General features: G+C 46.7%; 1 protein-coding gene across 1 annotated transcript in view; it reads right to left on the bottom strand.

Annotated features, from left to right (window-relative positions):
- Positions 1-23,239, bottom strand: part of GREB1 (growth regulating estrogen receptor binding 1) — a 132,953-nt gene extending 109,714 nt beyond the window's left edge. The window contains exon 1 of the mRNA XM_055326922.1: positions 23,207-23,239. The gene's annotated coding sequence lies outside the window, so the exon portion shown is untranslated. The remainder of the gene's footprint in view (positions 1-23,206) is intronic.
- Between the last annotated feature and the right edge of the window lie 2,089 nt (positions 23,240-25,328).

Genomic DNA, 25,328 nt, shown 5'->3' with positions numbered 1-25,328 from the left:
CCCAGGAGTCTGGAGTGTTTCACAGAAACGCTAGGAGGCTGAATCAAGAATAATGTCAGCGGATTTGGCCTCTGCTCTCAGATAAATGTGCTGTCACCTCCTGTTCCCAGAGGAGGGGCTGATGAATGATCACTCTGCCCAGAGAACATCTGCTCCGTCCTCTTAGGCAGCATTCCTCTCGGGGAGACACAGGAGGGGTTGGTGAAGTGACCACCTTGAAGCCACCAGGTCAGTGCCCCCTGCCCTCCCTCCACACGCAGGCGCCTATGGAGAGCCTCAAGTCTCAAAGGGCTTCCCGCAGAGGGGGGAGCCAGATGGTGCCTGCAAAAACCTCGCAGAGGCCAAGACACAAGGGAAATGGGACAGAGAGAAGTTGCCTTGTTCACATGGACATCATTTAAGATAAAGAAACAACCTAATATCTTCTAGGAGAGTCCCAGGGATGGGGGTAATGATGTCTGCATTCAATCACTGTTTCGCTACCTACCACATTTCCTCTTATCAGATCTAGATGCTGAGCTTTTTTAGCTTTTTTTTTTTTTTTTTTTTTTTTTTTTTTTTTGAGAGCATGGTCTGCATCTGACTCAACCTCTGTTACCTCAGCACTGGCCATAATGCCAGGCACATGGTATATTATTCAGAAAACACTGAACACAGGATTGAGTGATGAGCAGATGGACAAATAGATGGGATGTGTGGGTAGGTAGGTGAGGGGATGGATGGATGGATGGATGGATGGATGGATGGATGTGGAGGGGTGGGGAGAGGGTAAGAGATGGATGTTCTTGCTTTTTGAAAGCAAGACCAAGAATTCTCAATTAATTAGACTGATCAAGAAATAGGATGTTCATGTCAATTTAAGTTTCTGAAGAGTCAGAATAAAATTCCAACCCAAGGCTAGAGAAGCTTAGAAAAGAGAGAAAATTCTATAGGCTAAGAAGATCAAGGAAGACTTCCTTCAGGAAATAGGCCTTCAAGGGTGACTAAGAGGTTCCTTAGGAGCCCAGGACTGTGCTAGAGACTCAGGGAGTGCAATGATGGCAGAGATCTTGAATGTCGTTCCCGGACAAATTAATTCCAATGGCCAAGATCCTTAAAGCTTCTTTCCTAAGAAACCCATCCTTCAGTTCTGAGCTTGAAATCCCTCAGGGATGACTTAGAGCCTCACTCTTCCCACATTGGGGCTAAGTTAAAGACGCCCACCTCTCTCTGCTGGGGAGATGAGCTGCAGACCCCCAATAGACCCCTCCCCAACCCAGAACAGATGAAGAAGTGTCCTTCGTTGCAAAAGCAAAGAGAATATATTTGATTAATCTGCAAAGGTTTCTGGAACCATGTTCTGCCTATTCATGGTCCCATTTATGAATAATAAGCAGGAAAACAACCAGATTCAATTAAGCCTACTGTTTTTAAACTTTTCTTTTCAGCCCAAGAACAGAGAACTTTTGACTTTATCAAACTCTCCCTTCCCAGGCAGACGGGGTGATGAAAGAATCTATAACCATCTTCCCACATCACCATTCCCTGGGTTCCTTTACCCAAGCTGCTCCAGCCACAGAAGGAGGGTCACTTTGACCTGATTATCTTTGTCTATAAATCTTAAAACGTATTCACTTAAGTAAAACATAAAACTAGCTAGTCTGCATAAAGTGTTTCTTGAGTTGCTGGGAAGAGTCATTTCTTTCATTCTTAATTGGGAGGACTCTTCAGATCCAGCGCTGGGTCATTGAGCACCTGCGTGTTTTTTAAACGAGCCTTTCCATGGCCTCTTAAGAGGTCTGAGGCCTTCAGTCAGGTGGGGAAAGAGGCTCAGAGGACCGATCGCCTTGCTCCATCCCAGTCCAGGCAACCTCACTGTGCCTTCCACCAAACAGAGAGTGCTCCTAAATCCTCAGCCCTACAAGCTCAAGATGATTTTTTTTTTCTCAAGCCTTAGGAAACATGCAAATTTCCCCTTGCCCAAATGTTTTCAAGAAAAATCCTGTGGGGGGAGGAGGAGTGGGGGGGGTTCTGGGTGGCTCAGTCAATTAAGCTTCAGCTTTGGGATCATGGGCTCAGGTCATGATCAGAGGTCCTGTGACTGAGCACAGAGCCAGGCTCCCTGCTCAGCGAGGAGTTTGCTTCTCCCTCGTCCTCTTCCCCTCCCCCCTGCACATGCTCCCTTACACACTCTGTGTGTCAAATAAATTTTTTTTTAATCTTTAAAAAAATAAAAATCTAAAAAAATAAAAACCTGCAGGAGTCATATCTTTTTAGTGCATTATTAAATACTTACAGCATAACACATAGTAAGTATTCACTCGGTATTTGTCGAGTGCAGTAGTCTTTACTTATAGGAAACAACATGCCCTGAATTCCCATTCCTCCACCTGGAATGCCATCCCCTGCCCTGTTCCCACTCCCTCACAGATTTTCAGGGATGTAAGGCCAACGTGCCTATGTTGGATGCCCCATTCTGCCTTTGCTGGCTGGGGCACCTTGGGGAAAACTTGACTTCTCAGAGCTTCAGCTCAGATAGGGATGGTGGGGTCACACCAAAAAGGCTACAACCTCTAGAAAAATGTTTGATGAAAAGTGGACAGAGAGTGACCTTCTCCTGCCCCTTCATCAAAGTCTGGCTCCCCAAGGTCATTCACAGGGAGAAGCTTTGTTGCCAAAGACGCTATGGGGAAAAAAAAAAAAGCTATGGGAGGAGGTGAACCCCACACCCTGAGCCCGGACTTCACCAAGCCCGGCCTACAGGAGCCGACTGGAAGGGCTCCCATGGCCAGAGGTGGGCAATAGGAGTGCCAACAACAATAATTACTTCACTGAATCTAGCACTCTGAATGTGTTAACCATCCCCACATTCATAAAAATACAACACCAATACCCATTGGTCAGCTTTGGAGGATGCTAGGGTACCAACCCATTATTCTGAAACCTGATGGATAAACAGCCAAGCACTTCTCCTGCCTCTCCCACGTAAACTGTATTTTAGAGTAGCCGAAGAGTGATGAGGTAAAGTCCTCCAGAAGAATTCCAGCAAATACAAAAAGAAGGCATTGTGAATTAAGGTGTCATCATTTTAAGGCCCCTGATGAAATCAGGATCTCGGCAGTGACAGTTGTGGCTACAACCCATTAAAACCTTTGATGGGAAATTTTTAAATGGACAGATCAGGCTCACGATCCCTGAACCCACTGGCCTACCCTAACATCACAGAAGGGACAACCAGACACGATGTGCCTCCTCCTATGATGCAATATAAGGTACAATTCATCACTTGGACATCTCTGGCCAAATACTAAACCTCAATGTGATCTCAAGCCTCTACATCAAGCTATCAGTTTACTGAATATACAAGGGAAAAGGCACATATTAAACGACAGCCCCCTGACGCAATCAGTAAAATCCAAAAAGTAGGGAACTTCAAGAGACCAACCACCCGGTGTTCTCAAAAAATAATGGCAAAGAGGGGGGAAAAAAAAAGAAAGAAGTACTGCTATCTATCAAAAGACCCCTAAGAGGTTTATCAGTAAAATGCAACATATGGACCTTGTTTGGATCCTGATCCCAATGAGCAAACCAACTGCAAAAACATATTAATGATACATAAGGGGAAACTGAATACTAACTGGAAAGTTTGGATTATGAGGAAGTTCTGTTAAGTTTTTATTTAGGTGTAATAGTGGCTTCTTTAAAAACAGAATCCTTTGGGACACCTGGGTGGCCCAGTGGTTGAGCATCTGCCTTTGGCTCAGGTCGTGATCCTGGGGTACTGGGATCAAGTCCCACACCAGGCTCCCTGCATGGAGCCTGCTTCTCCCTCTGCCTATGTCTCTGCCTCTCTGTGTGTCTCTCATGAATAAATGAATAAAATCTTTATTTAAAAAAATTATAAAAAGAAAAAATGAAATCTTTCTAAATAAAATAAAATAAAATAATCCAGCAGAGAAAAGAAAACTGTCTGTGGGGAGGTAGGATAGGTAAAACACAATCTCTGTGTTGCTAATTTCTTAAGATGGGAAATGCATATCGTAGGGGCTCATTATCATCTTTCTTTTGTGTATATTTAAAATTTTCCACAATAAAAGACTGAAATAGGGGAAAGAGGAGATTTGGCCCTGGAATTTTGAGACTTAGAGGGGGAAATGGTAATTTCTGGCCAATCAGTGCTAAGGGAAGAGCCTAGACTCAGGTTTCAGGTGGTCTGTGTTCCAGAGGACACCTGAAAGGGTGCTCTGGGCAGGTGGTGGTAAGTGGGACTCTGCTCTAGCAATGGCTGGATATAACGTGGACCTAGAAAAAGCATCTTCAACATGGTTGAATCCAAATCTCTATGGTTTATATTGGCTTCAGAAGAATGTTTTGTTTTATTTTGTTTTGTTTTCTTTCCTTCTAAATATAGGTTTAGACTACACTGTCCTGGAAAATCACTCTACGTTCCTGGAAGGATTATGTGTGTTCTTGTTCGGATGGCTACCCACATAAAAGTAGGAGTGGAGATCCAGAGATGTCAGGAAGGATGGGAAACAAACCTTCCCCAGATTACGTGAAGGACAGCGGGGAGGCCACACTCGGAAGGCCCGTTCTGCTGAAGAGTCTGTAGGGTGCAGCTATTTGCTGGAAAATGAACTCTGGGAAATATTTCAGTGTCATACTCCTAAGTCCCAGATGCATGGGGTGGGGACAGTTGGCCGTAGGGCAAGGCCAACCCTGGTTGTAAGGACTAAGTATTTTTTTTTCTTGAAAGAATTAGAAATTCTAACAGCTAAGGATCTCTGGAGAAAGAAGATCTAGGGATGGAAAATGGACAAGGAGAACAGCCTGGCACATGGGATCGAGGCCACGGTGGGGATAGGCCTGGAGAAGCGGCTTGTATTCTCTCTCTCAAAGATGAAATCAGACCTCTACCACCAAGGTGAACTAGAAGCTGTCTAGGAGCCCCTGAAAACAGCCATATCTACTATGTGGTTTTGCGCTTTCAAGGCTATAATTCCCTTCCAGGATCATTTCTTCAATACGTTACTGTAAAGCAACACAACCCAGCTTTAGATGACATAAAGGGAAAAATTAGGGAAAGACCAGAATCCTCACTTGGAATAATTCAGGAAAGCACAAAACAGCCTTTTTCTCACCCACTTCAAGGCCGGCAAGGTGAGAGCAGCAACAGTTCACAAATTCTGTGGGATTGGGACCCCAGCCTACAGCAGGGGCAGAAAGACAAGCCTGGTGTGTGGCCACCCGACCTGCAAAGGGGAGGAGGAACTCAGAGAAGCAGGAGGCTGTGCCTGTCCGGGTGGGAGCTCCATGCCAGGGGACTTCTGGATCAGTAATAATCATGTCCATTTCCCAGAACAGCAAGTTCTGGACAAGTTCTTTGAAAGAGAAACAAAATAAAAAGTAAAACAATACATGCCCACTTTTATTGTTTCTTGATATCAAACACAATGCACCTGATCTGTGGCTAGACCTGAGTAGCCAGTCCCTGCAGAGCCACTTTTGTTGCTATTAGGATTCTCATTATTTTGTCATTGCTAGTACTATAGACCCATCGTGAGGAAATGTCAAAGCTTGTCTTATTACCTGCTCAGCATATTTAATCCACAGGAAACATATAAGGTGACACACATGCTTTGTATTTAAGAGGTCAGCTACTGTGAGCAAATCTCTGATCCTGAAAGTTCTGGAAACCACAGAGTTATAAGCCAACATGTTTGGCTGCAGAGTGTCTGGAGTATCGGGGATGATTCCATGCCTATGGGATGGCTGAAGAGGCAGGGACCCTGGGTTCAAATCTGCCACATACACTCTGTACTCTCCAGAGTGTTAGTTAGTTATGTAACCTCTCCAGGCCTTTTTTTTTTTTTTCTGAAGTCCTATTGTTGAGTCTTTTGCTAGAAGTAGAAGGAACCAGAAGAAAGTGCTCAGCAGTATGCCTGGCACCCATCAAGAACCAAATGCCCAGAGGCTGGCAGGGGTGCAGCAGTGGCTGCACGGGGCTGGTCTCCTCCTCGTTCAACCTGCACTATCTCAACTTGCTCATCTGAGCCCCAACAGCTGCCCTGAGGTGACACCTTCACAATCACCGAGTCTAGCCACCTCGTTTGGACGGAAAAAAAAAAAATGAGACCTCAGAGGACTCCATCATTATTCACACTAGAAAGCTCAACTGGAGATACTCAGTTAATATGCAATTTTAGAAAAAAAAATTTTTTTTGATGCCCAAATCTGTGCTCGTACAGCTCTTTCCATTCCAGAGGGAACGTCCTTCACTCTGCACAGGTCCTAATTCTACACCCCTTTAAAGAGCTAACTGAGATGACCTTCCTCCATGAAGTTCTCCATGATGTTTCCAGCCAAAAGGGCTCCTTCGCACTCCTGCACTTCCATAATACCTTTACAGGACTTCTACCAACCAAACTGCGAGCCCAGACCTTATTCTTTTTTTCCTGCCTGGCATATCTCCCAACACTGAAGCACAATAAACTTTTGATAAATGAAAGAAGGAGACTGGCGGGCCATATCTCCTTCGGAGAACACTACCCCCAATTCCTAACCACCTGCAAAGTCATCTGGTCTTGAGAAAATAATAAATACACCAGCTAGACCCCTAAAGTTCTCCATTTGTCACGGTGGGTTTCCCATCATCCAATTAACAAAACACCACTGATCAGGGGATGGTGTGCAGAAAGAACTGCCAAGGAGATCAATCATGAGAAGAGAAGCTTTGATTCATGGGCTTGAGGGGCTCCCTTTCCTGGCCTTAGCCTAGGCCACCAGCACAGGCCCAATGCCCTAAGAAAGCTTCTATACACAGTGTGGCCATTTCCCCCTCTGCTCTGCTTGGCTGTGTATTAACTTCCTGCTTCTGTGTGCCCCCCAGCCCCCTGCCAAGCCACGCTTCTCAACAATGGGAAGTCCCACTGTCTACACTCAAGCAACACGGGGAGAGGAATGCACTAAGTGATGCATTGTGGCGGGAAACACTACTGCTAGGACATAGAGAATGGTATTGCTCAATGGGACCCCAATCTCCTAGTCTAGTCTCATCCTTCATCTTCCAGGTGATGAAATTCCCACCCAAAGAAACCCAGAAGTTGGTAACTGAATCCCACCTAACCCCAGATTCCCACCCGTGCCAAGCTAAGGAATCACATATGTCAGAAAATCCAAAACACACACATTCACGCTCCATTTTCAGAAAATATTCTTACATGCACATGATATACATGGCACATGTTCATATCGACAAGGGAAATTTCCTATTTACTTTTAAATGCACCATAGTCAACCCAGGCTCGTGGAGACAGCAGGGCCGTCATGTGTGAGCACAGGCGCCTCTCCTACTTGACCTTTTCAGGATTAAATGAATTTAATCTATCAAGTGACCCCAAAGGTGAGGACACAGGCATACATCTTCTAATTATGCACCCACTTGACAGTCTTGAGAAGACATGCGTTCCCAAAGATCAAGCCCCTGTAACTCATCTGGGAGCAGGATTCAGGACCTGAGTGATGTGCCTCTGCTCATGGAAGGGAATCCTAATCCACCCTTGCTCAGTTACTGCACAGAGCACGTCCCACCCACGTCCCCTAAACCCCATCCCACACACAACAGGAGGAGAGAAGAGGGGAGGAAAAAGTCACTCTCTCTTGTTGATGGAGAGTTGGAAAGTCTGAGTTTAGGGGGGACCTGGGTGGCTCAGTGGGTTAAGCTTCCAACTCTTTGTTTCAGCTCCGGTCAGGATCTCAGAGTGGTGGGATCAAGCCCCACGTGAGGCTCCATACTCAGCTGGGAGTCTGCTTGAAGGATTCTCTCTCCTCCTGCCCCTCCCCCTGCTCGTGCTTGCACTCTCACTTGCACACACACTCTCTTTCTCTCTCCCTCAAATAAATAAGATCTTTTAAAAAGAGAGAGAGAAAGAAAGTCTGAATTTAGTTTCAGCATCAATGTCTGACCCTCTGATTTGGTTCCTTGACTCATCAAAGAAGCTGGAGTCAAGAGCCCTTGAGCTCAGGAAAGCAAACGGTAGAAGCAGCCATTGGCATCTCTCCAGATGCGTATGTAACCTATCAGGTGCCTGCCAGGTACTCTGGAGCACAAGTGTGCAGAGTTGGCGAGTGCACAGCAGACCCTTCCTTCCCGGCCCTCGAGGACGCAGGGCTTGCCTATGTCAGTGTTTCCCCCAAGAAACTTTGCCCCAGTCCTGTAGTGTGAACAGTAAGCTTCAAACAGAGGAGAGAGGAGAGATCAGAGAACACCTGCAAACACAGGGAAGGTTTCTTTTTTTTATATATATAAATTATTTTTTATTTTTTATTTTTTTAATTAATTAATTTATTTATTTATGATAGTCACACACAGAGAGAGAGAGAGATGCAGAGACACAGGCAGAGGGAGAAGCAGGCTCCATGCACCGGGAGCCCGACGTGGGATTCGATCCCGGGTCTCCGGGATCATGCCCTGGGTCAAAGGCAGGCGCCAAACCGCTGCGCCACCCAGGGATCCCACAGGGAAGGTTTCTTAGCCGACTAGGACTCAGCCAGCCTTTCAAACGGGGAGCGTGTAGATAAGCAAGAGAAGGGAGGTCACCCCATCGAAGGTCCTTGATGCCTCAAATTCTTGCAGTCCTACGAGTCTGGCATGAGAGGAAAGGCACAAAGGAAATAGCAGTCATGGCTATGGCCTGAGAAACCTCACAATCCAAGTGGCTAAATCTCGACTGGAGGGACTCAGGAAGGCCACCTGCCAGCCAGCTTCGAAAAGCAGAGGCTGGGCCAGCCAACCCCTTCAGTTCCATCTGCCTGGTAATTCTAAGGCCTGTAAAGGAAGCTATACAGAGAGCATTCGGTTTTCAGAGGCAGCTTGGGAAGGCCACCGGGTTGGGGGCAGGCCACTAATCTGACCCACTCCCACCCCACCCTCTGAAGCCCCCACAGCAGCTTTCCACTGCTTTGAAAGTCTCTCCTCTTTAACAAACCCTGAAGAGTCTGCCCGGGCAGGCCCCCACCTGGCCACACACCTCCGCCTTCCTGGCATCTGCCCTCCTGCAGACACGTGCCACACAGGCTATGCCTTCAGATGCTCATAGTTTCCTGGGTCAGGACAAACCGCCCTCCTCCACTGCCTCACAGTTACTGCCAACTATCTTCAAATCCCACCTCAATCTCCATCGGGTTTTTTGTTTTCTGGAACTTTCTTCCCATCCGAGTACATTCCTCCTTGTCCATTCGGGGGCTGTTTGATGGAGTCTGTCCCCAACTCACGTGCATGGGAGGCCATGTGTATTTGGCTCACCAGTCCGGCCCCGGTGGCTGACCCACTACAGGTGCTAAACAAATACTGGTTGCAGCAATAAGCAAACACGACAGCTTTGCTGAAAAACGGATGAGATCTTGCCATTTGCAACATGGATGGACCTCAAAGTTAGTATGCTAAGTAAAAAAATAAGTCAGATAAGTCAGACAAATACCATATGATTTTACTTCTCTATGGAATCTAAAAACCAGAACAAATGAATGCATAAATGAACAAACAAGAAGCAGAATCAGACTTTTAAATACTGAGAACCAACTGACAAAGTTGCTGGGAGGCCGAGGGAGCAAAATGAGGGAAGGGAAGCAGGAGACACAGGCTTCTAGCTGTGGATGCACAAGTCATGGGGAGGAAAGGTCCAGGGTAGGGAACAGAGTCAACGGTATGTCATAACACTGCCTGGTGACACGTGGTAGCCACGCTTGTGGCAAGCACAGCATTAGGTAGAGATGCCGAATCGCTACGTTGTACAACCTGAAGCTAATGTACACTGTGTGTCACTTATACTCCAATAAAAAGTAAAAATAAATAAAAATAAAAAGCAACACCTTTCATGCCAGCCTGTCACTTTTTCACTGTAGAACTGTAAGTAAATTTCCCTGTCCCCCTGCACCCCTGTACCACCCCTGAAGGTTTGCCAATCACACATAACCATTTTCCCTAATTAAATATTTATTACAGCATACCTTACTACTGCTGTTCTTCCAATATCTGTTTAGGAGTAAGTGCAAACACTTTCGTCATTTGTTATAATCTACCGATTTGTTATTATCAGATTTCCTCAAGGACAAAGTCAATATTCTGGTGCTTTGTCTATTATTGATCATGATCTTGATGTATGCGTACCTTTCTCTAAATATGATAGAGACTTGGAATTGCTTTTGATTAATTATCGCAAAAATAATATTGCGTCAAAATTACAAGTTGGAAAGGAAATATCATTCCATTAAAATATACCAAGATTTTTTTGAAGATTTTATTTATCTATTTGAAAGAGAAAATGAGAGAGAGAGAGAGAGAGAGAGAGAGAGAGCACAAGTAGGGTGAGGGGCAGAGGGAGAAGCAGGCTCCCCGCTGAGCAGGGAGCCCAACACTGGGGCTCCATCCCAAGACCCCGGGACATGGACCTGACCTGAAAGGAAGATGCTTAATCGACTGAGCCACCCAGGTGTCCCAAAAGACATCCAGATTTGAAGAGAATTTTAAGATAATAAGTAGCAGCGGCTGCTAAACTGACTAATATTTTCTGGTTTGCTGGTGACTCTCTGATTGTTTCTGCCACATGAGGAATTACTGGGGAGAAGCTACCAGTGGTTTTCAGCTCTTTCTCCCAAAGTCCCCCTCAAATGCCACTATGCCTTTTTTAAATTGTTTACACACACACAAACACACACACACACACACACACACACAAAATTGGCCACCAGAATTTCTGAGGAAACCAGAGAACAAGTAAATGACACCTTCCAGAAACCTTAAAACCATTGTGGTATCTGGGCCAGGGAGGCCATCTCTGACCCCTATCCATGGACTGAGGCAGGCAGGATAGCATCTCTGAGCTCACACAACTCCCCCTCTAAAAAGCTTTTCTTTTCACCAGTCGACACTGCTGCAGCTCCTCCGTCTTGTCCAGTACTGGCAATGAACCTTGCCCCCACTGGAAGTGGGACAGCCCCGAGGCACCCACACAGGCATGACACCAGACAGGCTTTGCTCCAAACACTGACCACGCCACCTCCCCAATGCTTGGTCTTGTCCATGAGGCTTTCTCAGCCTCTGTTCCTCAACTACTGAAATGAAGACCATAAAACTGACCTCATGGGCTTGTTATAATAATTATGCTCTCATTCAACCTCCCACGTGCCTTCACTATGTGAAGTTCTATGGATAAGATAATAACGTAGGTGGAGATACAGATGAAATGCCTGGGGCAAGGTTTGTGGTCAGTAACCATCTTCATATTTGCAATGATTGCCTTTATTCAGGCAACCAATTAAAGGAGCACATGAGTGAACGGAGGGAGGCTCCACATCATCCTGGTTCCATTAATTTAAAAGGAAATCCAAGCTCTACAAACTTAAAATCAGTTTGGCCCAAACAGAAATAAAAAGGACACCCACCCTGAGAGTATGATTCCTGAGAATAAAATGTACTGAGGACCTGGCAGGAAGTAGGCACTTCACATGTGTTTATGGTTGGACACATCTCAAAATTATCTAATAAGACAAAAGAGAATCTAAAAACACCTTCCCTCTGTAATGAAGCAGATCACGGTAACATAGGGATAAACACGATAAACACGAAAGGTCTAAAATCCTTCAAATCCCATCATGGGAAGAATCCACCCACAGAAACAAGATGGCCCCCTCTCAGGCACAACCTTTTGCCCCTTGGCTGCCCCAGGCCTCTCCACCACTGCGGAGGCAATTTACTCAAAAGAGCCCAGGACATTAATGAATACATGCAAAGTCAACAGGGAACACCCCTGGATTAAAGAGTGCCCCTTCATGAAAGATTGAACAAGTTCACTGGCCTGTTCCAGGAGGCCGCAGCACCTTGCAGGGGTCCAGTGGATGCCCAGAGGAGGGAGCCCTGGCTCCTGCTCCCCAGGAGCTGGGGGCACAGGTAACATGGGACTGTAACACGGTGTGGACGGCACAAAGGCAGAGCTTGTCACTGTGGATCTCAGACTCTGGGACCTCCACCCTGAGACCCCCACGACAGCCAAGTCCCATCACGCTCAGTGGGGGGAATGAAATAGCATCTCACAACCTGTTTCATTTTCTCCCATCTCAGGCTGACACTGAAATCAACCAGTAGCTCATCAGTACTCTCCCTACCTTCTCTCTTCTTTGTTTCTTAGCCACAAGGTGGCTTAGGAAAATGTGTCAGGGACCTATGTGACGTCCCAGGTACTCAGCCTTTCTCCCAGAAGGGTGCCCGGTGAGGGGCAGGGGTCCCACCAGTATCCATTCCCTGCCGTGAAGAGGTCAGGTGTCAGGTACCCTTGGGCTGCTGGACAAAACTCAGTAAATCTCAGCAGTTCCCCTTTCCCAGCAGCCCAAACTGTTTTCACTGATAAAGTAACAATATGTTACTTGAATGATGCTCTTGAAATGTTCCTGTTAGCAAAGCAGATAATTTTAACCCATAATAAAAATAAATAAATAAATAAATAAATAGACAGATAAATAAATAAATAAATAAATAAATAAATAAATAAATAAATAAAAATTAAAAAATAATTCGTTACTAATCAGGGGTTCCTGGGTGGCTCAGTTGATTAGGCAGCTGCCTCGGGCTCAGGTCATGATCCTGGGGTCCTGGGATCGAGCCCCACCTCAGATTCCTTGCTCAACAGGGAACCTGCTTCTCTCTCTCCTTCTGCTGCTCCCCCTGCTTGTGCTCTCTCTCTCAAATAAATCAATAAAATCTTTTTAAAAAATTCTTTACTAATCAGAAAAGACAATCATACCATTTTAACTTTTTAAAGTAACAATTCTACAATGCAAAACAATTATGTAAAAAGGGGTTATAACAGAACACAGATAACAAAATTCACATAGTAGCATATTTACAGTAATGATGTGCTTCAAGTTTCCCAGCAACAGGAAAATCACATGTAGAGTATGACATCATTTTTTGATAAAAATGTATATTATTCATGTACATTTAAAAAAACAAGAACTTATTTCTAGGTGGAGGAATTACAGTTTTTGCTTTGTATTTGTCGGTGTTTTGCAAGATTTCTGCAGTTAACACTTCTAACATTTGAAATGTGAAGAAAATGTTTTCTAGTCTTTTCATCAGCAAAGTAAATAAATTTTCCTCAGAACAAAACAGAGAGACTGAGGTAAATGGTGAATGCAAATATTATTGATCAGTCCTTGTCTAGAATTAATAGCATGATGGAAGCTCTGCTCTCCAGGGTTCCCTGTGGGGAGACCCCTTACACACTCGGGGCAAAGGACAGAGCCTGATAACAGTGTTTAGACATGTCTTTGATGTCCTCGGCCATCATCCCAGACAGCCGAACAGTGGAAACAAAAGATCATTCTCACAGTCCTGGCTGCAGTGGACCACCTGCTCCCCCCTTCTGGTACGTGTCCCCAGGCCGGCCACTGTACCATGCACAGGCCTCATGGGCGATGTGGTCGGCAATGTCAAAACTCTCCACAACCAGCTACCGGGAAAACAATTTCTTTTCTTTTCTTTTTTTTTTTTCAAATCAGTTTTGTGTCTTCACGGCCCAGCTGGAAAATGGAGTTTTTGGAAAAAAAAAAAAAGAGCAACAATAATCCTCCTTCCAAAATTAATAATTTTGCATTTACGAGGATTATCCTAGGGGATGGGGATTACAAATAAACTCTACTAAACCGTGCTACCGACCTTTTTTCCAATGAATGCATTTGTGTGACAGAAAACATTTTATTTTTTCAAAGATTTGTTTACCTATTTTCGAGTGAGAAAGAGTGTGCACAAGCAGGAAGGGCAAAGGGAGAGAATCTCAAGCAGACTCCTTGCTGAGCACAGAGCCCAACGTGGGGCCGATCCGACAATCCATGAGATCAAAACCTGAGCCACAACCAAGACTCAGACGCTCAATCAACTGAGCCACCTAAGTGCCCTGTTGTTGTTGTTGTTTTTTAATTTATTTATCTACTTCAGATTGAGCAAGAGAGAGTAACAGAACACATCCTAAAATAATAACAATAATTTTTAAAATGTAAACTCACACTTCCAAAACTGCACTTGAGTTCTGCGTGTTCTATACACTGATTTTTAAACAGCCAGCTGTTGGAAGCCATTAGAAGAGGTGAGGGTGGGGGGAGGAGAGACCTCACAGGAGCTGACAGCTGAAGTCAGCAATCAGGCAGGCTGCAGCTGACAGGGGAGACAAAGTGGGAGCCTAACCCGGTCATGCCCATGCCTACCACAAGGTCAACTCCACCCTGAAGGTCACCGTGCCCCAGACTGACCCAGGACACCCAGTGTCGTCACCCCTCCCTGGAGAGGAAGGCTGCCCAGCTGCACAGCAGCAGCAAAATTCCCCAGGACATCAGCCTCCCAACCGCCCACCCAGATTCCTTGTGCCATGACTCACACTCCCACCTAACTGCCAGCAGGTCCTGACCTACAGTGTTCCTGAGCTGAACTATCCTTATGAAGCTCTTAAAGCCTGAAATTATCTATATGAGCATCCCAAATTTATCGTGCAAACTCTATGGCCCAATATAATTGACTTGGTAATAAAAAGAACCAATTCTTAAAACCTTAAAAGAAATCAATGCAAAAGCAATTCAATGAAGGACAGAGAGCCTTTTCAACAAACGGTGCCAGAACAATTAGATATCTACTGGCAAAGAAATGAACTTTGACCTAAACCTTTACACCTTATACAAGTCAAAATGAATCACAGACTTATATGTAAAACATAAAATATAAAACTTTAAGAAAAAAAAAAACAGAATTGAACATCTTCATGATCTAGGGCAAGGCAAAGAGTGTTTAGATTTGACACCAGAAGTATGATCCTTAAAATGATATATTGATACACTGGACTTCATCAAAATGTAAAAGTTTTGCTCTGCAAAAGACTCTGTTACGAAGATGAAAAGACAAACTACAGAATGGAAGAAAATATTTTCAAACCACATATCCAACACAGTACTAATACCTGGGATTATTTTTTTAAACTCTCAAAACTCAACAGTTAAAATACAAAGACACATTTTACCACAGAAGAAAGACACATGGCGAAAATGCAATGGAAAGATCCTCAGCATCACTGGCCAACAGGAAAAATCCAAATTAAAATAAAGTGTCACTATACACCCAACAGAATGGCAAAAATACAAAATGGTGATAACACCCAATGTTGACTATGCCGAGAAACTGGATCTTCATACATTAGTGGTGGGAATATAAAGTGGTGGGAATATAAAGCCACTCTGAAGCAGCGTTTTATAGTTTTTTATTAAATGCAACTACCCTAAGATCCAGCAATTACACTCTTGGATGTTTATCCCACGGAGATTAAAATTTATGTTTACACAAAAACCTATGTACAAATGTTCATACTAGCTTTGTTCATGACAGCTAAAAGCCGGAAACAATTTGGATATCTTTTAAGAGGTTAATAGTTAAACTACTGTACATCCATAGCTTGGAATGTAACTCAACAACTCAACAATAAAAAGGAGTGAACTCAAAACTGAAGTCAATCTCCAGGGAATTATACTAAGTGGGGATGGGGAGGGAGCCAATCTCAAGAGATCACATACTGTACAATCCCATTTATAAGACACTTGTGAATTGGCCAAATTATAGAACTGGAGAACACATCTGAGATTGCCAGGACTCAGGGATGGGAGGACAGGAGTGAGAAAGAGGCAGCTGTGCCCCTGAAAGAGCCACACAAGGGCTCCTTGCAGAGAACAATCCCTATCTTGATCGTATCAGTGCTGTGAAACCATGTGTACCGTGGTTTTGCAAGATGCTACCATCGGGAGAAACCGTGTGGAGGGTACATGGGAGCTCTGTGTCATCCCTGTGACTACATGGGAATCTATAATTATCTCAAAATAAAAATGTTAACTAAAAATAAACAATAACAATCAGGATTTTTAGAAAATATTCTTTTTGCTAGCAACTTGCCATAGCACTCTGGCCACTGAGCAGCAGAGAGTGCTTTGTCCAGACTCCTGGCTTTGTGAATCAGATATTCAAGTGCAGACCCAGGGCCGGAGAAGATGCGGTGTTATTCCTTGCCTTTGTCTCCGCGTGCAAAGTCCCCCTGGGAATGTGCAAGCTTTACACAGTCTAAATGGGGATTGGAATGGAGCATCCAAGGGCCAAGTGTGAACCGGCTCCTTTTCACCCATGCCAATGACCTCAGATAAATATAAGCTGAGGGGGTTAAAATCCCAACAAGGCATTTTTGTTCCCTTCCATGGTGACCAAATCATTGAAAGGCGGCCCCACTGGTGACCCCAGCCCCAATTCGAGAGGCGTTTGCAGCGCTGTGAATGGAGAGCAGTGCCCAGTGGCCGGTGCCTCGTGTCAACAGTGCGAGTGGGACATGGAGAGTTTCTGGGAGGAAACCTTCTGAGCTCAATCTCTGCAGATCTCTTCTGAGATCAATCTCTCCCCAGACCCAGACCTAGGGAGGCGTGAAATCTAGCTGCATCGCTTTCTGGCGCTATAATTTCCTAACCTCTTGGAGTCTGGCTTGCTTCGCCTGGAAAACAGGGCTAGTGTTGTGTACATCACAGGGCTGCTGAGACTGTACCAGCAAAAGGTGCAGAGCGACCCAGCACAGACCCACGGAGGTGCTGCAGATGCCCATGTCCTTCCTGCCCGGTTCGCCCAAATGCCACTACAGCTCAGATCCCTGCTTACTGGAGGAAACGTCCCTTCTGCTAACTGGGACTCGAGAGACTAATGAATATGAGCCTGAGAGCTCAGACTCCGGGCCCGGACTGCTCGTGTCCAAATTCTGTTTCTGCCACTTCCTGGGTATGTGGCCTCCAACAAGCTACTTAACTGCTCTGTGCCTCAGTCTCCCCCACCGTAAAAGGAGGATGATGGCATTGGCATCTACCTCATCAGGCTGTTGTGAAATCTGAATGAACTGTATAGTGAAGTGCTCAGAAAAGTGCATGACCCCAATTTTTTTTTTAGATTTTTATTTATTTATTCATGAGAGACGCAAAGAGAGGCAGAGACACAGGCAGAGGGAGAAGCAGGCTCCCCACGGGGGACCCCAGGATCACAACCTGAGCTGAAGGCAGACACTCAACCACCGAGCCACCCAGGCGTCCCAGGACCCCAATTTTTTAAGTATCCTTTCGGGTAATATTTTTGTCAGAAGAAACATAAACATTTCCTTAGGACAATTTCTTTTAAATTTGTGAAAAATAATTACGTGGTACAATAAAAGTGCAGGTTAAACCATATGAAACTGCCAATACTCTATTATTTTGACCCACAAAAATGACAGTCCCATGTGGTCCTGCCTAGCAGGTAAATCTCTGGGCCTCAGTTTACCGATGTGTAAAATGTTTCCTAGCCCTTAGCACTTAGACTAGTACTTGGCAAATAGTACGTACTCAACAAATATGTGTATATTAGATAAACGATGGGATTTTGTTGCTCAAACATGTGTTAACTTTACAGACCATTGGGTCTACAGATTTTTAAACTTTGGAAACAACTTTCTAAGCCTGGTTGAAATTCTTACAGATGAAGATGTTACAGATTTAAACAATTCGCATGTAATACTTTTACATGGTAGATGCCCAAGGAGTGGCGGTTATAATAATAATAATTAGTATTCGGCTAGCTTTAGTGTCTGAAAGCAGTGGAATGAAAAGTAGTTATGAATCAATGAAATGGTCTCATATGCATGAGCTCCTTGTTTCACTCTCTTGTATTGCCCTTCATACTTCTCCCCCAGAGTCTAAGACAGAGCTAAGCAAATGACAGATACTTTTATTCAACACATATGAAACGAACTGACCTTTTGGCTCAAATTCTCCTACATTTGGAGTTGAGACCTCAGAATAGAACTGTTAATTGTTCCCTAATTATTTCTGTTGGTTTAGGCTTGGCTCTCTATCTAGAGTTCTGTAAGGTCCCTAATGAACAAAAACTCCTTCATTCACCAAATATGTACTGAGTAACCGCTATGGACCAGCCATTGTGCTGGGTGCTGGGGCACAACAGTGAGCAGAGGAGACTTGATCCTGCACAGCACTTACCAAGTACCACAGGGACGTAAGACCCTAAACAAATATTTGTGTAATTACAAGTGTGGTGAGTCACATTAAGTGGTTTTCAATCTTTTTTTTTTTAACCTAGGCTCCCCATGCCCACCGTGGGGCTCGAACTCATGACCCTAAGATTAAGAGTCGAGTGCTCTACAGAATGAGCCAGCCAGGCACCCCTCAACTGTTTTTTTTTTTAATGAAAATTGCCTACATGTACCTTTGTTCAAAAATATTTTATCGAATAATTTCTCTCCCAAGCCTTTTTGAGTCAGAACATGTAACCGCCAATCAGATTTCCTGATCAACAAAAGATCCTGCAGTTATTCCAGTTAATGATGGTCTGCACAAAAGGAAGAAGTCTGACACTGGACTGACTTAACAGGGCCAGATGATAGGTAAAAGCACAATTTCCAGCAGGTTTCTGTTTCTGTCTTTTGAAAAGGGCTCACAGGCTCTCAGCTTACTTCATAGATTAGTGGTTCTCAAGCTTGGCTCTTCATCAAAATCACTCAGAGGGTTTATTTAAACCAAAGATTGCTGGCCTTCACCCCCAGGATTTCTGAGTAGGTCTAGGTAGGGGCCTGTGAATCTGCATTTTGTGCAAGCTCCCTGGTGACACTGAAATAGCTGGTCCAGGGGCTACAATTTGAGAGCTACCACACTAGACTAAAAGGCAGACCTTAGTATGAACAGTTAAAGTTCAAAGGAAGCTTACAGATTACCTAGGTCAGGCTCCTCAGGTGACAGACTAGCACATGAATCCAGAGAGGAGAACCAACCCTCTCAAGGTCAAAGCCAAACAAGCCAGGCCATTTCCCTAACTGTCGGATCACTGGCCTTCCCGTTACATAGACCCTTGGGAAATCTACTGCCTTCTGCTGAGCCCCTGAAGACATGCCCTTCTCACCGGATAACGAGGTAAACACATAGTCAAAAACACAGGGGTATGGTAGGCTACTACGTCTCAGACCTCAGAGAGATCCAGTAGGGCTGCCATGGTGATGGGGATGAGGGGAGAGAAAAGAATCAAAACTGACAAAATGCTGACAATTGTTGAAGCTGGATGATAATCACAAAAAAGTACTACTATCTTTCCACTTCTGTAGGTGTTCAAAGTTTTTCTTAATAAACTAGGTCACGGGAATCATTTGGATCAAGACTGGTCGTTGCACATCTCTGAGAGGGCTTGGGGTTTTCACACAGCCCCTGAAATATACTCCCCTCCCTCCAAAATATTTTGAACATTCGTGACATGCCAAGCCTTGGCTGAGTACTAGAGGGATTCAGAAAAAATTAAGAGACACATTTCTGTCCTCAAGAAGCCCATAATTGGGGCGCCTCGGTGGCTCAGTGGTTGGGTATCTGTCTTTGGCTCAGGGCGTGATCCCGAGGTCCTGGGATCAAGTCCCACATCGGGCTCCTCACAGGGAGCCTGCTTCTCCCTCTGCCTGTGTCTCTGCCTCTCCCTGTGTGTCTCTCCTGAATAAATAAAAATCTTTTAAAAAAAAAGTGTATAATTTGGTGGAGTAAATAAAATGCGTATCATTGCGTTACAGAGACTAATAAACGGCAGAGACAATTAAGGGTGAGCTAAGAGATTAAGCAGACCAAGGCAAGACTGCCTCCATTCTCACTTTATATCCCAGAAGTTACTTTTTTTTTTTTTTACCTTTTTCTAAGAGCAGTAAAGTTTTAGAAATGTACGTTACCAACAATCGGTGATATTTTATCCAAATGAAAAGACATCAAAAAGTAGAAATAATAGGGACACCTGGGTGACTCAGCGGTTGAATGTCTGCCTTTGGCTCAGGGCATGATCCTGGGATCCGGGATCAAGTCCCAAATCGGGCTCCTCATACAGAACCTGCTTCTTTGTCTGCCTAGGTCTCTGCCTCTCTCTCTCTCTGTGTCTCTCATGAATAAATAAATAAATAAAATCTAAAAAAAAAAGAAAGAAAGCAAGAAAAATTCATCATTAAAAAAAAAAAAAAGTAGAGGGCAGCTCTGGTGGCTCAGCGGTTTAGTGCCGCCTTCGGCCCAGGGTATGATCATGGAGACCCAGGATCGAGTCCCACATTGGGCTCCCAGTGCATGGGGCCTGCTTCTCCCTCTGCCTGTGTCTCTGCCTCTGTGTGTGTGTGTGTGTGTGTGTGTGTGTGTCATGAATAAATAAATAATATCTTTTAAAATTTGTTTTAATTAAAAAAATATCAAAAAAAGTAGAATAAGAAAAGGCCATGAATCTGCTAGAGAAATAGCAAAATTACTATTTTTTATACAACAAAACATAAAATTATCTAAGATAACAATATGAAAAGAAATGATAGGGGCAGCCTCGGTGGCTCAGCGGTTTAGCGCTGCCTTCAGCTCAGGGCATGATCCTGGAGACCCGGGATCAAGTCCCACATCAGGCTCCTGGCATGGAGCCTGCTTCTCCCTCTGCCTGTGTCTCTGCCTCTCTCTCTCTCTCTCTCTCTCTTTCTCTCTCTCTCTCTGTGTCCCTCATGAATAAATACATAAAAATTTTAAAAAATAAAAAAAAGAAAAGAAATGATAGGTGATATTCACGACTTTTAAATGAAAAAAAGACACAAAATGACATAAATAATGTATATATATATATGTGTGTGTGTGTGTAATTTTGAGCAAGGTTTAGAACCACAGAAACTTTGGTTTTAATACCAAAAAATATATACCAAAGTATTAACAGCAATTGTATCTGGATCATAGATTTCTGGCATTTTCTTAGGTCTTCTGTATGTTCTTAAATTATATGTCACAGATATACATTACTTCTATCACAGCCTTCGCCCTCCTGCTTTAAGTCCAATTAGCTTTAAAGTACTACAATTTATCTGTATATCCAGAAACTAAACGAAAAAGCCAAGAGGGCCCATTAGGCACTGTATAAGCTAAGAATATTAACTGCTTGGAATCTTTTTGAAGATATTAGAGGTCCATGGGCCCTCTGGAATGACCAGGCTAGGCTGCCCTCAGCCAGCTCTCATGGTCAGTTGCCCACACGAAAGCATGAGAGGCTTCCTTTCCCAGTCTAGACCAGACCCCTGAAGCATGGGGTGACACAGAAAGGTGCAATTATTAAAAGCAGGCTCCCTTTACCCTTTTGGGTCACGAAGGGTCCTATATTACATCCTTAGTTTTCATATCCCAGTCCCTTTCAGTTCTGATGACTGCCTGGGCATGGGGCAGGGGCACAGGGCATCTGCCCTCTCTCCTTAAGCTAAGGTCTGTCTTCTTCTCGTTCCAATTTTTCAAACTTTGACTAGCTCTACTTTGAGACTGCCTGTGAACACTCTAGAATCGCTAAACAATTCAAATGTCGAATCCACAGAACGGACACCATTTTCTCCAAAAGGGGATTTCTAATGTCAAGCATGATGGTCCTATCAGAATGAACACCTACCATACCCCGGGAGGTCAGGACGTTGCTTACTAAATGAATGAAAGAACAGTCACTTTTGTATTACCCACGTGAACCTTTAGACAGGCCCTAGGAGATTACAAAGTTTCCTGTTAAAAACTCTAAGACAAAAATACACATATTTAAAGTGTAGCATCAAAGTATCCACCAAGTAAGATCACAGGTATTGGTCCAACTGGCTATTTTTCACTAATCAAAAACATTGAAACCACAAACAAACCGTGTAAACCACCTGCAATAACAAGTGAGGGCAGGATGGAATTTCAGCTTCAACCAGAGCTAACTTTTTACTCCATAAAGAAAACGTTCTAGAATGAACAGCAGCGCCCTTCGACCGCGGCTCTGGGAATGGAAACTGTCACAGATCCCACTGCAAAAAAAAATTTTCCCCCCCACTGCGAATTTTAAATGAACCAGATTCCAGCATGAAAAGACTCGCAGAGACATCTCCTCACCTGTGTTTCCTGTCATTGTCTCACATTTTAAATTTGGTTTCTTGTTTCCCAGAAACAAACTTTGCTAAAGTACCTCCAAAAAACTAGGCTCTGGAAGCAATGGATTGATCCTAAGGGATTCCTCAAATCTGCCCAGAGATCCAAGACATTCCAAACGAATAGCGAGAGGTGGGGTTCAAATGTCTTTAAACTCAAAGGGCCTTTAAAACTCCCAATAACATTTCCCTGCAAAGTGTTTGCAGACCAGGTGGCATCAGCACAACATTCATGTTTAAGACAAAGCTCAGAACCTCCCCAGGCATCCACCTCTCCCCAGGTCTACCACCGCGTGTCAAACACAAAAATCAAAATGCTCGTTCACCGGAAATAAAAGTCTCTGTTTAAGTGAAATTTACGCGCAGTTTTAAAGACCTACTAAACCCCCCCTTCAAGCCCGAAGCGATACTCGTTGCTCCAAGCGTTGGGTGAAGAGAAGCTTCGGGACACAGCTTCAGGGGTCCCTCTTTCTGCCGGTCCCACGGCCAGGGCCCCAAAGAGAGTTGACAGCAAAACGGCCCAGCGTCCTGCCCGGCCCCCACCCCGGCCCCCACCCCGGCCCCCACCCCGGCCCCCACCCCGGCCCCCACCCCGGCCCCCACCCCGGCCGGGCGCCCCGGCGGCCACGCGCAAGCACACGCGCACACACACGCGCGCGCGCACACACTTCCTCGGACTTCAGGGAACCAGCCTTTGTTCCCCAGACAGTAACTGGGGCTCCATTACTGAGCCCCACCTCCCTCAGAGCCGGTCCCAGGGCGCTTCTGGGAAAAAGCCGCGTTTCTCCCGGGTCCCCAGCGCTGGGGACGTGCGGCTGCGCCCCCGCTCCGAGCTCCCGGAACGCGCGCGCGCCCTCACACCCACCACCGCGGGCGCCGCCGGGTGCAGCCGCTCTCCCAGCGCCCGGGGCGCGCTCCCCAGGCTTCACGGTCTCCCGCGCGCCCCCGCGCGCCCGCGGCACCAGCACCCACGTCCCACGTGCCCTCGAGGCTGGACCCGGACCCTGGGGCGCCGGGGCTGCGGGCACCGACCGGGGAGCGCCCACACCCTCCCGAGCCCTGCGCCCCGCGCCCGGGACGCTGCACCCGGGACCCCGCGCCCCGGACCCCGCGCCCCGGACCCTGCGCCCGGGACCCCGCGCCCTGCGCCCCGCAGCCCCGCAGCCCCGCAGCCCCGCAGCCCTTGGCGGAGCCGCTCTCACCCCGGCCTTTGTCCTCCCGCCGCCGCGGCCCGGCTCCCGAGCGCCCGCCGCCCGCCGCCGCCGTCGGAGGACCAGCCCAGCCTCGCGGCCGCCGTCCCACCCACAGCTCCGGCTCGGCCCGGGCGGGGGGCGCGCGGCAAAGCCCGGATCGGCGGAGCGCGGCCCGCGCCCGGCACGCGACCCCTGACCCCGCCGCCCCCACCCCCGGAGTCCGCTTCTCCGGGTCTTCGGGCCGACCGCGCGGTGGGCCCGGCCGCCCCGGGGACCCGACTGGGGAAGGGTCGCGCCGGGGGCGGCGTCGGGCGGGGGAGCCCCGCGCGCTCCCAGCGGGGGTCGCGCCCCCGCCCCCCCCCCGGCCCCCTCGTCTCCCCGACCGGGCGCCCGGGTCCCCGCGCCCACCTCGAGGGCCCTCCCAGCTCCCTCCCGGAGCTCCGGGCACCGGCCTGGGGGCGCCCCCTGCGCCCGGGAAATGCTCTCTTCTCGGTTCTCCCCGGAGGCTCCCCCCGCCGCAGCCCTGCACGCCCGGGACCACGATCCGGAGCCCCTCCAACCGCAGCGGGCTGCGCGGGGCAGGGCATCTGGGCAGAAGTGGGGAGAACACGGGAGAATGGAGGTCACCTTGCCGCTTGGGACGAGCAAGACCGAGGCCTGACGGAGCCCAGGTCCCCTGGTTACCCCGCGCCCCCGCGTCCGTCCCCCGCAGCGCAGCCGACCTGCTCCAATGGACCCCTGGGCCCCGCAGCCCAAGGCCCCAAGTGTGCGAGCGGCCCACGACGGGGCCTGCCTGGGGCCGGCAGAGGAAGAGGAAGATTCTGGAACTCCAGGCTCCTGCGGGTGGAACCCGGCCAACCTTGCCCTGCACCCCCCCATCCCCCACCCCCCCACCCCCAAGTCTGGTCAGAAAAATGAGCGAATGAAGACTAAAAGCTCCACCTCAAATGAGAATTTGCAGACCTCGCCAGAGCCCGGTGCAGAGGTAGCCAGAGCAATGAGCACAGGGCAGAAGTAAAGCTCGAGATTTCTTTCCTTTAAGCAAAAGCTCGTGCCCCGGTGATTCCAGGGACCTGTGAGGTGCAGAACCAGGGGCAGAGCACCTTCCCCTACCCTCGCTGCCGCTCACCCCCAGGCCCCACCAGTGAGGTCCTGGGCCTAAGAGTTAATGTCCTGAGGACTGGGGAGGACAGGTAACCCTCACGGAGCCGGAGCCGGGGGTTCAAATGAGCAAAGGAGAATGAGGGACCAGCTCCCAGCAAATGCCAGCACACAGTGGGACCTCAGTAAAAATGTTCGTTGAATCAATCCTGGCAGATCCACACTGGCAACGGCAGCGCCATCATTCTCCAACTTGTTAGGAAATATTTGAAACATACTCTAGAGAGAGGACATCATGAGCCCTCCCTGTGTGCCCAAGAACCAGCCGACCCTAATATCTTATGCCATGCTGGCTTCAGATGCTCATGTGAAAAATACGTATCACAACACAGGTACAGCCCCCGGACAGCCCTCCCTGATCCCAAGTCCTCCCTCCCCAACCGCCCCCCCCCCTTCTAAAACATCCCATCCGAGTTTTCATACGGTTACTTACTACCATGCATGCGTTCATGAACTGAAAACAGCATTTTTACTAGTTCTACAACTTCTGTGTGTTATATTCTATGTTTTGTTTTTGGTTTGTTTTTTTTTTATATATATATTCTATGTTTTGATCTGTAGCCTAGTGGGTTGGTTTTATATTGTTTACATTACGCTTGTAAGAGCCATCTAGTTATACACAAAGCCCACTTTACTCTTTTTTTTTTTTTTTTTTTTTTTTTTTTTTACTTTACTCGTTTCTTAAAAATTAGTTTCAGAGGGCAGCCCAGATGGCTCAGCGGTTTAGCTGAGGCTAAATGGTTAAGGCAGCTGGGCTGCCTTCAGCCCAGGGCGGGATCCTGGAGACCGGGGATCGAGTCCTGTGTTGGGCTCCCTGCACGGAGCCTGCTTCTCCCTCTGCCTGTGTCTCTGCCTCTCTCTCTCTCTCTTTCTGTTTCTCTCATGAATAAATAAATAAAATCTTTTAAAAAAATAGTTTCAGAGGTAGAATTTAGTGGTTCATCAGTTGCGTATAACACCCTCCTTACTG

The sequence above is a fragment of the Nyctereutes procyonoides genome, unplaced genomic scaffold (assembly GCF_905146905.1).
Source record: "Nyctereutes procyonoides isolate TBG_1078 unplaced genomic scaffold, NYPRO_anot_genome, whole genome shotgun sequence".
Taxonomy (NCBI): domain Eukaryota; kingdom Metazoa; phylum Chordata; class Mammalia; order Carnivora; family Canidae; genus Nyctereutes; species Nyctereutes procyonoides.
The sequence above is the reverse complement of the archived record's forward strand: the minus strand, read 5'-3'. Positions and strand labels throughout refer to the sequence as shown.